The sequence below is a fragment of the Cicer arietinum genome, chromosome 2, assembly GCF_000331145.2.
Source record: "Cicer arietinum cultivar CDC Frontier isolate Library 1 chromosome 2, Cicar.CDCFrontier_v2.0, whole genome shotgun sequence".
Taxonomy (NCBI): Eukaryota; Viridiplantae; Streptophyta; class Magnoliopsida; order Fabales; family Fabaceae; genus Cicer; species Cicer arietinum.
In genome coordinates this window covers 23,380,416-23,399,629 of record NC_021161.2, presented here as the reverse complement: position 1 = coordinate 23,399,629, position 19,214 = coordinate 23,380,416, and positions in this window count along the sequence as shown.

The window sequence follows — 19,214 nt, the reverse complement described above, 5'->3', positions numbered from 1 at the left end:
TTTATTGCTTTCAATGCTTCTTATCACATGAACTTGACTAAGTTCGCTGCCCCCACTATTTCACAGGAACTTGACTAGGTTCGCTGCCTCCACTATTTCTCGATTTAAAAGGGGATTTATTTTCATAGAAGTCAACTTCATTTGACTTTATGATCACTTTTGCGTTTAGGTCATAAAACCTATACGCTTTGTTCTTTACCGCATACCCAATGAATTCTCATTCATAGGCTCTACTGGCGAGTTTAACTCGCTCGGGATCGGGGATTCTGACATAAGCCAGACCACCCCATGTTTGAAAATAAGACAAGTTTAATTATCTTTTCTTCACTATCTCATAAGGAGATGCTTTGTTTTTAGATTTAAGAACTCTATTCAAAACATAGCAAATAAACAATATATTTTCTTCACACCAATGAGATGTAGTACTAGAGTTAAACATATTAGCAACAACTAGTTCAATAAAAGTTATTTTCTTTTTTTCTTTTTAACTTTACCATTCACTTCAAGTAATTATGGTGTAGTTGTTCCATGTATAATTCCAGACAATTTATAAAACTCATTAAATAAACTAAATCATACTTGGAATCTCTTAATCTTTATACTAAATTGATTTTCAATTTCAGCTGTAAAGATCCTTAACATGTCAAGCGTTTTACTTTTATTTTTCATTTCTTGCTAACGTCTCATCAAGTTCACATATATCAAAGTGTAATAAATCTAAACCCTTAGATTCTCTAACTACATATTTATGTGAACTCTTTGTTATTTTAGCTTGACTATAGAAAACCACATTTTTCAAAATCATTTAACAATAACTTTAGAATTAAAACTAAGTTACTTAATTTTGAAATCAGATGTGTTCACATCACATAGTCTAGCATGTCAAAATTAAAATCACACAACATGTAAGCATAAACATGCATTTTATTGATTTCAACATTCAAAACATAAAGAGACATATTAAGTTTCAAAATTAAATTTGAATATGCCATGAGTGACGTACCTTAATGGACGATCTCATAATTTATCTTCTGAATTTTACGGGAGTGTGCTTCCACGAATTTTGTCAGCCTCCATGGATCTGTCAGCCTCCACGTATCTATCATCGGACATCTGATACTCTGGATAGCAGTCACAACTTATTCATTCAGAGTATCTCAAGCATATCTCGCAATATTGCTAGAACTGTAATAGTTATACAGATCATCAGCAAGTCGATTAAGAATATAATTCTTATCATTATTCTCCTATGGGTTAATTCTCCAACTGTTTTATCCTTTTCTATTTGCTTCAAACTGAAACAGTTTATCAAAATCAAAGGCAACATAACCAAATCCAGTAATCTCTTCGGTTGGCATGGCAGAAAGAAACGTCTTAAAATTGATGGATTTTGAGTTTCAAAAACTATTTAAAATTCACAATTTATGCCACCGAAGATATTACTGGGTTGAGTCGCGGACTAGGTCGCTCTCTTTAAGACGTTTTGCGGCACTGCCCAAATTGTGCAAGGTAGACTATCAACCACGAAGTCCCCAGGATAAAACAGCCCAGATTCACTGTATCGGAGTTCCACTGCACCATAGAAAACCGTTCTAGAATTACACCCTCAATATGGTAGTTTAAGCCACTCTCAATATGACAATTAAAGTCACTCTCAATATGGTACTATGACCATTCATAACTACGGCATAATAACCGCTCAAAAGGACAAAAACGAATGGACTACGGCATATTAACCGCTCTAAAAACAAAGTGACTACGGCATAGCAACCGCTCTAAAAACAAAAGGACTACAGCATAACAACTGCTCAAAAAACCGAAAGAACTACGACATAACAACCGCTTTAAAACCGAAGGGACTACGACATAATAACCGCTCTAAAACCGAAGGGACTGCGGCATAATAACCGCTCTAAAACCGAAGGGACTGCGGCATAATAACCGCTTTAAAACCGAAGGGACTGCGACATAATAACTGCTTTAAAACCGAAGGTACTGCGGCATAATAACCGCTTTAAAACCGAAGGGACTGCGACATAATAACCGCTTTAAAACCGAAGGGACTGCGACATAATAACCGCTTTAAAACTGAAGGGACATAAAGAAAGGGGAGAAGTGGCTCGAAAATTAGGCGAGCATAATATAAGAGGGAGAAAAGAGAAAGTTGGGAAAAGCATCCAACTTTGGTGTACTTTTCACAATAGCTTGAAACTCATTATATAGTGATGGAAGCAAAGTCACATATGTTTTCTAAACAATGTGGGACTTTAGTATGTAAAGAATTGAAACTACACAAAATATGATAGTTTTTCAAAGTGGGATTTCAAAAAATATTCTTACCAATGTGGGACTTGAATTTTAAAAAACAAGTTTCTTTCCAATTAAATTTACAAAAAATATTTCTTTCCAATGTGGGACTTCAACACATTTTTAAATTCACACTATAACATACTTATGTTCCAACAGAAATATTAAAAACATCCAACGAAGATATAAATGTGTATTAAATAAAAATATTTATATTTATATGAAGTAACTATGTTAATAATCTATCAAAACACAAAACATCTCCCTTGTATATCACGACAAACATTTATAATTGAATTTACACTAATTTTGTTGATGGGTAGCCAAAAAATTACAATAAAGTCTTTATTTTAATCGATTATATTTTTCTCCATCCGATATCAACTCAATGGTAAGAGTTTGACTTCATAAAATTAATGAATAGAGTACAAATCCCCACTAAACAACTGTAAGAGTATTCAGTAGTGTCACTTAGTTTATAATAATTTTCCTCCTTCCCATTTGTTTTTAAAAAGTTGATTTTATCCTTACGTATTTTTGCTATTAGTTTTTCTACTAAAAAGGTTAATTATTCATAAAAAGAAACTTAAAAATTACAAAACTCTGTTTACTTCAACCAAACAGACCTGTGCATACTAAGTTATATATGTCATTTCACTTTGCTCTAGTTTCTCAAAAATTGTTAAAGTTAAGATAAGACTTAGCTACCATGTAAACTTAATAATTACCAACAAAGTTGCTTGGCCATGAAGTAAATATGGCTATCAAGAAACTTGCTCATGAAGCAAGTGGTCTAAACCACCTATAAATAAAGGTGATGGATGAAGAGTGAAATTCATTCCAACTTAAAGAGAATCTAAACATTGACAAAATTTCAAGAGAGCTAGAGATATTTCTAGGAATGACATTCTTGGGTGTAATTGGATTTTGGGTAGTGAGAGATTGTTAGTGTTTGTAAACACTTTGTGTAAATTTCTCTTTTTCATAATAAAGATATGCAGATTTGGCCGAACTCTATTTGTGCGTTATTATTTTTCATTTTTCACTTTCACTTTAATCTGACAACATGAAGTTTTGTATAGTTTCCTAACAACTAGTATCAGAGCTCTAGTTCAAATAACGATCCTAAGGATGTCATATTTAAGTGAGAGTTATGGCTGCAGAAGAGGGAAAAGTGAAAATTGAAATGTTTGACAGTGCAGACTTTAGTTTTTGAAAGATGCAAATTGAGGATTATTTGTATCAGAAAAGCTTATATCAATCTCTCAAGGGAAAGTAACCAGCCCAAATGAAGGAAGATGATTGTAAACTTCTCGACAGGCAAGCCATTGGTGTTATCTGATTAACGTTTTCTCGTAATGTAGCTTTTAATATTGCAAAGGAAAATACTAGAGCAAGTCTTATGTTGGTGGTTTCTAGCTTGTATGAAAAGTTGTCAGTCTTAAATAAATTTCATTTGATGAGGCGATTGTTTATGTTACGGATGATAGAAGACGCAATTCTGGCATAACATCTCAATGAACTCAACATCGTCACAACCCAGTTCAGTTCGGTTGGAATCGATTTTGATGGTGAGGTATGAGCATTGATACTTTTGTCTTTCCTATCAAATAGTTGGAATGCTACTGTCATCTCTATGTGCAACTCCTTAGGAAAAAAAAGGTTGTAATTTGATGATGTTCTTGATCTGAATCTCAGTGAAGAGATTCAATGAAGAAAGTCGGGTGAATTGTCATCATCTTCAGTATTACATACAGAGTCAAGAGGAAGAAATTCAACCAAAGGAAATGGACACATTAAATCAAAGGATAGGCGGTCCAAATTTAAAAATCTTCGTAATTCTAATAGCTCGAAAACTATTAAGTGTCGGAATTGTGGAAAGATTGAACACTACAAAAACCAATGCAAGATTCAACCAAATAATCAAGAGAAGAAGGATCAGGCAAATGTTGCTTCCACATCAGGAGAAAATGAAGCACTAATATTCCCTTTGGAGAGCAAGGAAGAGTCTTGGGTATTAGACTTTAGAGCATCTTTTCATGCTACTTCGCAGAAAAAATTAGTTGAGAATTATGTCCACAATAACCTTGGTAAAGTTTACCTTGGTAATGAACAATCTAGTGATTATGGGCGGTGAAATTGAGTTGAATAGGTTTGTATGGGGATTGAAAAATGTCTGACATATTCCCGACCTGACAATGAACTTAATCTCAGTGGGCCAATTAGCCAATGATGGCTACATAACAGTCTTCCGTGATGATGATTGGAAGATTTCAAAGGGTGAAATGGCGTTTGCTCGAGGAAAAGAGAGTGACTGCACCAGTCCCAAATGGATTATGATTTTAAGTCATTATGGTATTTAAAATGTTTATTTTAATCTATTTTGGTTCTAAGGCAAGTTAGTTTATTCAGTAAGTGCACAAGTCTCAAGGGACTAAGATTTAAGACATTTTGGTATTTACTACGGTTATTCTAGTCTGTTTTGGTTCTTAGTCTATGTAGTTCATCTAATAAATGCACAAGTACCAAAGGATGAAGATTTTAAGTCATTTTGGTGTGTACTAGGTTTTTTCTAATCGATTTTTGTTCTTATTCAATGTAGTTCCACCCATAAGTTCACAATACTCAACAAGTTAAGATATTACTTCATTTCAGTATTTAATAGGTATACTCTAATCCGTTTTGGTTTATTGGCAATTTAGTTTGACAAATATGTGCACAAGTCTTAATGGATTAAGGTTTTAGGTCATTTATGTCTTTGTTAGGTTTGTTCAAATCCATTTTGGTTCTTAGTAAATGTAACTTGTCCAACATGTGCACAAGTCTCAATGGATTAATTTTTTTTGGTTATTTTGGTATTTAATATAATATTCTAATCCATTTTGGATCTAAGGCAATTTAGTTAGTCCAATAATTGCACAATTGTCAACGGATTAAGAATTTAGGTCATTAGGATCTTTACTAGGTTTATTATAATTCACTTTTGTTCTAAGCCAATGTAGTTCGTCCAATGAGTGCATAAGTCTCAATGGATTCCGATTTTTAAGGTCATTTTTGTCTTAAATAGCTTTGTTCTAGTCCATTTTGGTTCTTAGTCAATGTTGTTCTTCCAACTAGTTCATAAGTTTCAATGGATTATTATTTTAGGTCACTTTGGTCTTTAATAGGTTTACTCTAATCCATTTTGATTCTTAGTCAATGTAGTTCGTCTAATAAGTGCCCTTGTCTCAACCAATTAACATTTTAGATCATTTTGGTATTTAAAAGGTTTGATCTAATCCATAATGGTTCATAGAGTCGTTACGAATATAATTTAGAGTCGTTACGAATAAATTTACAACATCAAGTTAATAGCATAATTCGACAAGTTGCTACAAATCTTATAAAACATACAAATATGGCAATAAGTGTCTCAAATATGACTGGCTCGAAGCTACAACGTTGAATACATCAAAGTCATTGATTGAATTTTTATTGAATCGGAGTTGATATGTCAATTTAAAATCAAATAAATGTCACAACAAGGTGGAAAATCATAACGATGCATTGAGACGATGAAATCACAAAAGAAACATGACTAAAAAAATTAAGATTGTTATGACAACGTGAGAATGAATTGAAAAATGTGTCTAACCCCTCCAAAATTCTTCAATACCCTTCTCCAAATTAGATGAATTTTGTATTATGAACCAAAAAAAATCCCTTGTAACCCTCTCTTGCAAAATCTTTTCATTTCTTCTTCTCTTTTTATCAAAGACTTCTCTTTTCTTTCCCTCCAAACTGGCAAACAAAGTCCTGTAAAATACCCACATTTAAAAAGAAATAGTTTAAATGAATAAAATAAAAATTGATAGTAGCTTAGAAGAAAATCCGAGTCCAAAAATAGTTTACTTGTTTTGTGCATCTGCATTTTACTTCAACGTCAGCTCATCTCTCAAAAAAACATTTTACAGTTATTTATTATATCATCTCTTCAAAGAAAAAATTCTTTCAAAAAGCCACTTTTAAACTTAAAGATTATTACAAAAAGAAAACAAAAACAAAATTGGAGGACATAAACCTTAACAAAAGAAATATTAAAAACATCCAACGAATATATAAATGTGTATTAAATAAAAATATTCATATTTATATGAAGTAACTATGTAGCATTTTTTTGTTAAATTTATCAATGTATTTCAAGTTCAGGTCATATTTCAAAAACTAGCCACTGCCTATTCCGAAAATATAGATTTTGATCCTTTTTATCATATGATATGAAAATTGCTTAAAATATCCAGATGAAATCGAGGACCGGGAGACCCTAGTAGCATACGTCTCTTAAATTTATCATTGTGTTTTGCATTACGGGTCAGATTTCAAACATTAGCCACCATTTATTCCTAAAATACAGATTTTGATCCTTTTTTTTTCTTTCATATTGTAAGAAATTCAACCAAAATGTCTAGATGAAATCGAGGACCAGGAGACCCTTGCAGTACTCTTCTCCTAAAATTATCATTGTGTTTCAGGTTCCGAGTCATATTTCAAACACTAGTAGCCTTCTTGTCCTAAAATACGGATTTCAATCCATTTTTTCATATGGTACCAAAATCTCGCAAAAAGTTCTAATGAAGTTATTTCTAACAAAGCTGATAATAATAATAACTCTCAAACTCTAAGAAAAGAACACTCAGAAAATATTTCTAACCTGAACAAGTGTTTATCTCTTTGAACTCTAATATGAATTGACAATTTTGAGGTTTAGTTCTTGTACTCTTTTCTTCTTTTCGATACTTTTCTTCTTTAGCCTTTAGTGTCTATTTATAGTGAAAATTTAGGCTTCAATTTAGTCCTTGTTTATTTTTGAATTGTATCTTGTTTAGATTGAGGTTGTAAATTCTTCAGATTGATTATGTTCCTATTTTGTGTATATTGAGTTTGTAAATTCTTCTGTTTGAATCTGTTCATATTTTGTGTAGATTGACTTTGTAAATTTTTCAAATAAAATCTTCATCAAATGTTGATCAAATGTTCTTCAAATCTTTACCATATTTTCTTTTCAACTTGGTTAAAGATTTTCTTATATTATAGATATGAATCACATCTTATTTTAGATTTTCATCAATTATAGAGTTGAATCAAATCTTATTTTAGATTTTATTCAATTATAAATTTGAATCAGATATTATTTTAGATTTTCTTCAATTACATGAATCTTCTTTCAAACTCTTTGAAGTCAAATATATTGTTTTCAAAAAATACGCTTGTTAACATCATAACTCTAAATCTAAAACCAACTTGGTTCCAACAATCTCCCCCTTTTTGATGAAGACTTTTCTTTATATTCAATTATAACTTTTCTTTATATTTCTTTGATTCCCCCTAACTTAGGGCTCTTCATAAGTCGTAGTATCATTTTCTCCCCCCACATTATCAAATATTTTTCTCCCACTTTTATTACAAATATAATGAATTGAAATTGAAATTTTGTCTCTCTCCTTTTTCATTTTTATTTATTTTATTTTTCGTTTTTTTTAGTAAAATAAATACAACTCTATACAAGAAAATATAATAACTAATGTAAAACTAAACTACTTTGAAGTGATCACAACATCAAACAAGTATGAAGGTAAGGTTTATGTTTTTCTTGATAATGTCAAACTTCTCTTCAGGTAGTGGTTTGGTGAAAATGTCTGCCCATTGGTGTTCAGTGTCTACAAACTGAAGGTTAGTACCCCTTTTTGAACAAAGTCCTTAATGAAGTGGTGTTTGATCTTTATATTTTTAGCTCTAGATTGTAAGATATCGTTTTTTGTTAGACAAATGGCAGAAGTGTTGTCACAGTAATTGGGAATGTTGGATTCTTGGATTTTGTAGTCTTCAAGTTGATGTTTCATCCAACGTAGTTGAGAATGCAACCAACTACTTAAATGTATACAACCTCTACTGTTGACATTGCAATTGTATTTTTTCTCTTACTTGACCAAGATATTAAGTTGTCAACTAAAAATGTGCGTTTTCAACTAGTGCTCTTTCTCTCAAGTTTATCTCTAGCATAAGCAGAATCATAATATCCACTAAGTTTATACTTAGTAGATTTCTTATAGAACAAGGTAAGGTTGGTAGTGTCTCTTAGGTATTTAAGGATTCTCTTAACATCAGTTAAATGTGATTCTCTACGGTCAACTTGAAATCTTGCACATAGACATACACTAAATGTGATGTCAAGTTTGGAAGCGGTAATGTAAAGTTGGGATCCTATCATTCCTCTATATTTTTTTGGTCAACTTTTGCACCTGAATCATATTTTTCAAGTGAAAAAGTAGCGTGAATTGCTGTAGCCATAGGTTTTCAATCACTCATCTTAAACTTCCTAAGAAGCTTTTTTGTATATTTAGTTTGATGAATGTATATATCATTTTTACTTTACTGAATTTTTATCACTAATATTCATTTGAAATTCAAGTTGCATCAATTTAGAAAATTATTGACAATGAGTGCCATTAGTAGATCAAAAAATAATGTCATTAAAATAAATTTGAATAATAAGAATGTTATGTCCTATTGATTTTCTAAAAAATGTATTATTTACTTGTCCTCTTTCAAAGTTATTTTTAAGCAAGAAGTTACTGAGTCTATCATACCATGTCGTAGGTGCTTTTTTTAGACCATACAAAGATTGCTTAAGTTTAAAAACTTGATTTGGAAATTGTTTCTGAACACCTTTTTCATTTAGCTTGTGTCTGAAAACTCACCTGGTTCCAATAATTGTCTTCTCTAGTCTAAGAACTAGATACCAAACATCATTCCTCTCAATTTCATTTAAATCTTCTTAAATTGCAAGAGTCAATCCATCATCAATCAACTCTTCATCAATAGATCTAGGCACATTTGATGAGAGTAAGCCAAAAAAACTGGTATCTTCAAGTGATGATCTGGTCCTTAAAGGATCACTTGCACTTCCAATGATTAGAGGTTTAGGAAGTAATGACTGATACCTCCATCCAGATCTTTCTTTCGAATTATCTTGACTATTTCTGACTTGATCAAATTCATCCTTTGAAGCTTTGTCATATTCTTCTGAGTTGCTTGTATCCTCTAATTTTTCAAGTTCTTCTAGTTTCTCTGCATCTGTTTCCATTGGTTTCGATGAACCTGCACTTTCATAATCTTGCTTTGGCTTTTCAAGGTCAAGTTGTTTGTCATCAAACTTAACATGTATGGATTCTTCCACAATGTGAGTTTCCCTATGAAACACTCTATAAGCCTTGGATCTTTCATAGTATCCAATGAAGGTACATTTTTTAGATCTAAAATCAAATTTACCAAGGTTATCCTTAGTGTTTAACATATAACAAGTACAACCAAATTGTTTAAAATAAGAGATGTTAGGTGTTTTACCTTTCCACAATTCATATGGTATTTTGTTCAATATGGATCTAATATAGACATCATTTTGAATATAACATGTTGTATTAATTCCATTCTCATCACAAAAACTTTCAAAAAACTTGTTTTCAAATTCTCCTCCATGATTACTTCAAATTGTTACAATCTTAAGACGCTTTTAATTCATTTTTTGTTTGCAAAATCTGATAAACACTTTGTCAAATTCATCTTTACTTAAAAATTTTACCCATGTCCACCTAGTGTAATCATCTACTATAACAAAGCCATATTTATTTGCACGTAGAGAGGTTGTTTTCACATGCCCAAAGAGATCTTTATGTAAGAGCTCAAAGGGCTTTGAGGAAGAGACTGAGTTCCTAGGAATAAAGGAGTTTTTTTTTTTTTTTTTCCTTTTTGACAAGCTTCACACATAATTTCAGTTTTGTAGCTAAGCTTAGGTAAACCTCTAACTAGTTGAAGATTATACAGTTTTGAAATTAATCTAAGGTTTGCATGGCCTAACCTTTCGTGCCAAATTAGTTTCTCTTCATTTACTAACATAAGACCCTTAACCTCTTGTTTCTCTAAACTAAACAAATTTATCTTATAAATGTTGTTTTTCCTTTTATATGTAAAGAGTACAGATCCATCCTTCTGGCTAATTGCCTTACATGTTTTTTGATTGAATATAATATCATAATCATTATCACTTAACTGGCTAATGCTTTGTAAATTATACTTAAAACCTTTTAAAAACAAAACATCTTTAGTAGAAGGGGAAGCACCATTATCAATTGCACCTTGACCAATGATATGTCCTTTTTGCTTTCCTCCAAAGGGCATTGTGCCTCTTTTACTCAAAGTTAGTTCATGGAACATAGACTTTTCTCCTATCATATGTTAAGAGCATCCACTATCCAGATACCATGATTAGTGTTTTAACTTGATTGCTGAGGACATCTGCAACAAGGATAATGTTGTTCTTAGGTACTCATATTTGGTTAGGTCCTGATTTCTTAGTCTTGAAAGGTTTCTTATCTTTTCTTGTATTTTACGTGGGACATGATAATTTGGTTTGACCTTTCTTAGAGCAAACATTACACAAGATATCAAAGGGAATATGTTTATGTTCAGTTACACTTTCTTCAAATCCTATACCTCTCTTACCATTTCTACTAACTCCATAAAACATAGAAGCATATTTGCTTCTTTCCATACCATTAGCAAGAAAATCTTTAAATACTTTTTCATGCTTATTAGAGTTACATGTGGTATTTCCAATTGATGTTGAACTATAATTACTTTTCATAGTTAGATTTTCAGCCTTAAGTTCATCAATACTTTTTCATGCTTATTAGAGTTACATGTGGTATTTCCAATTGATGTTGAACTATAATTACTTTTCATAGTTAGATTTTCAGCCTTAAGTTCATCAACATGAGTTTTCATATTTTCATTTTTTGTTTTAAGTTCAGTAATATTAGTTTTCAGAGTTGCATTTTCTGTCTTAAGTTCAATAATATTAGTTTTCAGAGTTGCATTTTTTGTTTTAACTTCAACACTTTGATTCTATAAAACATTAACTTTTTTAGTTAGATTTGTATTTTCTTTCCTAAGTATCTTCAGCTTTAAAGACAATTTCTGATTGATTTTTAAAAAATCATTTATAAGAGTAACTAAATCAGATTGAGTAAAGTCAAAAAATACTTCCATTTCTTTATCTGCTGATTCACTTCCAGAGTCAGAATCTATGTTGGTTCCAGAGGCAGAGTTGGTATAGGCCATGATAGCCAAATCACATGATTATCAGTAGTATAACTCTTTTCAAGTACCTTTAATCCTAAGACCTGGGTCTAGAATCTGGAAAACATTTTTTCAATCTCTTTATCTTCTTCCATCTTGAAAAGCTCATAATTTTTTACTAGGATGTTGGCCTTTGCTTCTTGAACTTGCTTGCTTCCTTCATAGATCATAATCAGACTATGATAAATACTCTTTTATGTCTCCTTGTTAATGCACTTGTCAAACTCCTTGAAGGTGATTGCATTTATCATGAAAGTTCTAGACTTATGATGGATCTTGTACATCTTCTTCTGATATGCATTCATCTGCTTTCTTGGAATTTAAATACCATCAGTATTCTTTGGAGCAATATAACCATCTTCCATCAAGTCCCAATGTTCAGGATCTTGTGAAATATAAAAGCTTCTCAACCTATGTTTACAATAATCAAAATGTTCTCCATTAAATTGAGGTGGTATGTTGATGTTTCCTCCACCACATTCGTCACTAAATCTAGAATATTGAACCCTTGGATTTTTTTCTCAAACATTGTAAAGTATTCAACCTTGAGACCGAGCTCTGTTACGAATTGAAGGTGCAAACACGAGAAGGGGGTTGAATTGTATTTGATAAAGTTGATAACTTTTTGCAAATTTGATGAAGGTTATTTTGTTTTTATGAATTACTCAAATAAGAAGCAATCAGATTCAGAAGCAGTAAACAATGAAAGCATAATTAATTTGATACATATATTTACTCTAGTTCACCACTTACTTGGCTACATCCAGTACCTTTATTCAGAAGGCTTTAATCCTCTACTTCAAATACCATGAATTACAAAGCACCTAATCCTCCAAGCCAGTCTTCCAAAATAGTCTGACAACCCCAATCTTTTGAGGAACTAACCACCTTCACCCTACAAGTCAAGTCTTCTCCTAACAACCAAAAAATCCCAGATTGGAGAAGGAACTAAACCACTATCGGGTTGGACACAAAAGATTGTAACTTGAGTAGTTACTTCCAACAAAGTGGATAATAATAATGACTCTCAAACTCTAAGAAAAGAACACTTAGAAAATATTTCTAAGTTCAGTATTTCTCTATTTGAACTCTAAGATGAATTGACAACTTTGAGCTTGAGTTCTTCTACTCTTTTATGCTTTTCGACCTTTTCTCCATCAGCCTTGAGTGTTTATTTATATTGAAAATCCAGGCTTCAATTTAGTCCTTGTTTAATTCTGAATTGTATTGAGTTTGTAAATTCTTCAAATTCATTTTATTCCAATTTTGTGTAGAAGAAGTTTATAAATTCTTCAGATTGATTATGTTCCTCTTTTGTGTACATTGACTTTATAAATTCTTAGAATAAAATCTTCTTCAAATCTTTACCGAATCTTTTGTTCAACTTGGTCAAACATTTTCTTCAATTATAAATATGAATCAAAACTTATTTTAAATTTTCATCAATTAAAAATTTGAATCAAATCTTATTTTAGATTTTCTTTAATTATAAATTTGAATTAAATCTTTATTTTAGATTTTTTTCAATTACATGAATATTCTTTCATACTCTTTGAAGTCAAATATATTGTTTTCAATAAATACTTTTATTAACATCAAAACTCTAAATCTAAAACCAACTTGGTTCCAATAATCTAGTCCAAAAATTTGGATTTCGATTCTTTTTGTCTTAAGGTACGAATATCGCCCGAAAAGCCTACATTAAAGTATATTTTATGTATTTTAGTGTATTTTGGTATTGAACTCGGAGGCTTTTTAGCCAAAGTTATTAATATTTTGGAGTTTATATGGCCAAAAAGATATTTGATGCCCGATTAAAATTACTCGTCGATAAATAAATTAAATTAAGTACGGTGAATCCTTTACGAAGAATTGTATGCCTTATGGGTGAAATGGTAATTTTAATAAATATCTAGATATTTGGAGATATTTGTTAAAAGTAATTAATATATATAAATACATACATATATATATATATATATATGTAAAGAAAATCAAAATCCATCTTCTTCCTCTGCCTCGCGTGACTCATTCTTCCTCCTTCTTCCATTTTTATTTTCGCTTCTTCTTTTGTTCAAGAATAGAAACCCAAGGCTTAGTGGGTAAGGAAGCAAGGATTTCTCAGCTTCATACTTCCTCGTTGTTTCGAAAACTAAGAAAAACGGTGTTAGGGATTTCAAAACCGTCAAACACAAACCTCCCCGTTTCATCTAGATCTAAGCTTCGTTTCGCAAAGAGATAGAAGGGAAAGTTGTTCACTACCACGCTACAGTGCTAGGAAACCGAATTTGGAAGCGACGTTGCGAGTAGAGATTTTACCGGATTTACTCGCGGTACCGTAATCGCACGTTAAAGCAAACAGTAAAGGTAAGGACTCCTTCCAAACTTCAAGGTTGCATTTAGGGACTTATCTGTGGTTGTGTGGAAAAGAATTTTTTTAGGGTTAAAGTGTTGATTTGGAGAAAATGAATTTAAGGCTTTATGGGTAAAATCTTAGAGTTAGGTTTTGGTGATATTGACGAATGTTTCGCGGAAAATGAATTTAACCCATTGGTGTATGAATTTGAGTAAATGATGACGTGTTCATAATTCATGCTTATGAAATTTGATATGTGTATGATTGGATTTTGTGGAGAAACGAATTGATGTGTTTCGGTATGAATCGTGGATTGAATTTGAGAATATGTTTGAGTTTGTTTTGTGTGGAATTTGAAAACCATTAGAGTTAAATGAGTATTAAGAATGGGGAATCTCTTATTGTCTTGTTTACTTAATGTTTGTTTTGAAAATCGTTTAAGTTAAACGATTATTAAGAATGGGGAATCTCTTAATGTCTTGTTTACTTAATGTTTGTTTTGAAAATCATTTAAGTTAAATGAGTATTAAGAAATGGGGGAATCTCTTAATGTCTTGTTTACTTAATGTTTGTTTTGAAAATCATTTAAGTTAAACAAGTATTAAGAATGGGGAATCTCTTAATGTCTTGTTTACTTAATGTTTGTTTTGAAAATCGTTTAAGTTAAACGAGTATTAAGAATGGGGAATCTCTTAATGTCTTGTTTACTTAATGTTTGTTTTGAAAATCGTTTAAGTTAAACGAGTATTAAGAATGGGGAATCTCTTAATGTCTTGTTTACTTAATGTTTGTTTTGAAAATCGTTTAAGTTAAACGAGTATTAAGAATGGGGAATCTCTTAATGTCTTGGTTACTTAATGTTTGTTGTGAAAATCATTTAAGTTAAATGAGTATTAAAAATGGGGAATCTTTTAATATCTGCATTTGCTTAACGATTGTCGTGGATGGAGTCAGTATATGCTAATGCATTTTCATTCTTTTTGTAAATCGTGCAGACCCGTGATAGGTGGCACCTTAATAAATAGTACTTTGGCCGGTGATAGGCGGTACATTTATGATTTACGTTTTTGTAAACCGTGCAGACCCATGATAGGTGGCACCTCGGTAAACGGTACATGCCCGTGATAGGCAGTACGTTTATGGTTTACGCTTTTTTGTAAATTGTGCAGACCCGTGATAGGTGGCACCTTGGTAAATAGTACTTTGGCATGTGATACGCGGTACATTTACAATTTACGTTCTTTTTAGTAAACCGTGCAGACCCGTGATAGGTGGCACCTCGGTAAACGATACGGGCTCGTGATAGGCAGTACGTTTATGGTTTACGCTTTTTAGTAAATCGTGCAGACCCGTGATAGGTGGCACCTCGGTAATTGGTACTTTGGCCTGCGATAGGCGGTACAATTATGATTTACGGCCCTTAGAGGAGGGTTTTGGTTTGGAATTCCGATTCCATGCATTTTGGCATATACGCATTGCATTAGGATGCTTGACACACGAGTCGTGTTTGATTCAAGTGTATGATTGAGTGTTTGGACTTGAGATGTCATTGTGATTGTGATGATTGTACTAAGTGTCTATGTTTTGGAACAAATTGTGTGTAAGTGAAATTGATTGTAAAACTGTTTCGAAACTCAAGTTGTCGTGGTGATTGTGTGGTAATTGCTAAGTGTTATGTTTTGGAGTTGTGTGTGAATGTGATTGAGTTAGTTTATGTATTTTTAAGAAAAACATGCAGGGAAATCGATTCCCAAATCGATTCTTTTAAAAGATATACCTCACAAATCGATTGGATGCATTACAGGAGCTCAGCCATTTTGACAAAATCGATTTGGAAATCGATTGGCTTTAATACAGGGGCTCAGTTATTCATTCAATCGATTTCCCAATCGATTGGATTAAGCCCAGGGTACAGTTTTCCTGAAAAACCCTCAGGAAATCGATTTCCCAATCGATTGAATTAAGCCCAGAGTACAGTTTTCACGAAAAACCCTCAGGAAATCGATTTCCCAATCGATTGGCTTTAACACAGGGGCTCAATTATTCATTCAATCGATTTCCCAATCGATTGATTTAAGCCCAGAGTTCAGTTTTCACTAAAACCCTTCATCCAAATCGATTTCCCAATCGATTGGCTTTAACACAGGGGCTCAATTATTCATTCAATCGATTTCCCAATCGATTGATTTAAGCCCAGAGTTCAGTTTTCACTAAAACCCTTCATCCAAATCGATTTCCCAATCGATTGGCTTAGTGGAAATTCTTATTTTGAGTTAGATGATCGATTGCTCAATTGGTTCATCAATGGATTGGCCAGTTGCTTATTACTTTATTGATTTAAGACTTATTTTGACTTCATTTTCATTTGGCAAGCATTATATGAACTTTTAGCATATGGAAAATCCTTTTAAGGTGCATGCTTAGTGGAAAGGTTTTTTGTGCATTCAAAAACTTAAATGTTATGTGTTAACTGTTAATTTCGGTTGGTGACCCGTTACAACTATTGTGGAAATCTGGGCTTTGCCCTCAGATTAGAGTCAGGACAATCCTACCGGTACGTACCATTTGGATGGGAATGTAGACGGGAACGCCTGACTGGAGCTATGTTAGGAGGATCTTACGGAGCGCGTGGAGATCACTCAGGGTGTATAGTTTTTTTGGTAGAATGATCAGATTAGGTTGACCTATAGGGACTAGACGTCTTTCTTTTTGGGTTGTGTTTATTTTAATGTGGAAGATTGTACCTATACTAATATTGTCTTTTGACATTTTATTATGATGGGGTCCATGTACCACTTTTGAAGTGTAAATACTTTGGATTCGTATTTCAAAAACTATTCCGCTGCTTGTAAATTCTGTTGACTTATTTGTCGTTGTGTTACGACTTAAATATTTATCCAAAGGTATTTTCTTCTTTATTTCTTTGTTTTGAAAAAAAAATATATACACTCGCGCTGTTAAAAATCGGGGTGTTACACCCTCGTAGCATTATTCTCTTAAATATATCATTGTGTTTCAAGTTTTGGATCATATTCTAAACACTAGCCACTGTGTGGTCTGAAAATACAAATTTCGATCCATTTTGTAAGATGGTACAAAAATCGCCAGCCAAGTCCAGATGAAATCTAGGACCAGGAGACAATAATAGCAAAGTTTTCTTAAATTTATCACTTTGTTTTGGGTTTTAGGTCAGATTTCAAACATTGGCCACCGTACGACCCGAAGTTATAGATTTCGGTCCATGTTGTCATATGGTACAAAAACTGCCTGAAAAGTCTAGATGAAATTGAGGACCGGGACACCCTTGTAGGATTTTTCTCTTAAATTTATTATTGTGTTTCGGGTTCTGGCTGAAATTTCAAACACCAGCCACAGTTTGGTCCAAAAATACGGATTTCGATCCAATTTATCATATTGTAAGAAATTTGCCCAAAAAGTCTAGATGAAATCGAGGTCCGGAGGACCCTTGTACCATTTGTCTGTTAAAAGTTTCATTGTAATTTGGATTCTGGGAAAGATTTCAAACAGTAGCCACCGTCAGGTCTTAAAAAACAAATATCCATCCATTTTGTCATATGGAACGCAAATTGCCTAAAACGTGCAGATAAAATTGAAGACCGAGAGACCCTTGTAGCATTCTTCTATCAAACTTATCATTGTGTTTCATGTTCCAGGTCAGATTTCAAAGAGTAGCCACCGTCTGGTCAGAAAATACGGATTTCGGTCCATTTTGTCATATAGTATGAAAATCTCCTGAAACGTCAAGATGAAATGAAAGACCGTGAGACCCTCGTAGCATTCTTTTCTTAAATTTGTCATAGTGTTTCAAGTTCCGAGTCAAATTTCAAACATTAGCCTCAGTTTGGTCCGAAAATACTGATTTTGATCCATATTTTCATATGGTACCAAAATAGCTTGAAAAGCCTAGATGTAATTGAGGACCGAGAGACCCTTGTAGCATTCTTTCCTTAAATTTATCGTTGTGTTTCGGATTCTGAGTCAGATTTCAAACATTTTCTACCGTTTGGTTCAAAAATATGAATTTCAATCCCTTTTTTCATATGGTACGAAATACAATCGAAAAGTCCAAATGAAATCAACAACTGGGAGACCCTTGGGTTCTAGGTTAGATTTCGAACACTAGCCACTGTCTGGTTCAAAAATACGAATTTCAATCCAATTTGTCAAAGGTACAAAAAATGTCAGAAAAGTCTAAATGAAATCGAGGACTTGTTTCAATCCATTTCTTCTCTTAAATTTATCACTGTATTTCATCTTCAGGGTCAAATTTCAAACACTAGCCATCGTCTAGTCTGAAAATTCGGATTTCGTTTCTTTTTTTCTTATAGTACGAATATCGCTCGAAATGTCTAGACGAAATCGAGGACTAGGAAACCGTTGAAGCATTCTTCTATTTAATTTATCAATGTGTTTCATGTTTCGGATCGATTTTCAAATACTAGTCACCGTTTGGTCTGAAAAGTCCAGATGAAAACGAGGATCAGGACACAATAGTAGCATACTTCTCTTAAATTTATCAGTGGGTTTTGGGTCCCAGGTCAGATTTCAAACACTAGTCACCGTCTGGCCTGAAATTACGAATTTTGATCCATTTTATCATATGGTACGAAATACGAATTTTGATCCATACTTCTCTTAAATTTTGACTGGAAGATGCTAGTAGTATTCTTCTCTTAAATTTATCACTCTGTTTTGGGTTCTGTGTTTGATTTCAAACACTAGCCACTAGTGGTCCAAATATATGAACTTCAACCCATTATGTCAGATGGTACAATAAGTCCAAATGAAATCGAGGTCCGGGAGAGACTTGTACCATTCTTATCTTAAATTGATCACTATGTGTCAAGTTTTTGGGTAAGATTTAAAATAGTAGCCATCGTCTAGTAGCCACTGGTGGTCCAAACATATGGATTTCGATCCATTTTGTCTTATGGTACGAAAATAACCTGAAAGTTCCAAATGAAACCGATGTCAGGAAGACCCTTGTACCATTTTTCTCTTAAATTTATCACTGTGTTTAGGGTTATGTGAAAGATTTCAAATAGTAGCCATCGTTAGGTTCGAAAATACAAATTTCCATACAATTTGTCATATGGTACAAAAGTCGCTCAAAAAGTCTAGATGAAATTGAAGACCAGGAGACCCGTGTAGCGTTATTCTCTTAAAATCATCATTGTGTTTCAAGTTCCGGGTAAGATTGTAAACACTAGCCATCGTCTGGTTAGGAAATACGGATTTCGATCCATTTTTTTATGTGGTACGAAAATCTTCGGAAAATTTCAGATGAAATTGAGGACCGCGGGACCTTTGTAGAATTGTTCTATTAAACTTATCGTTGTGTTTCAAGTTCTGAGTC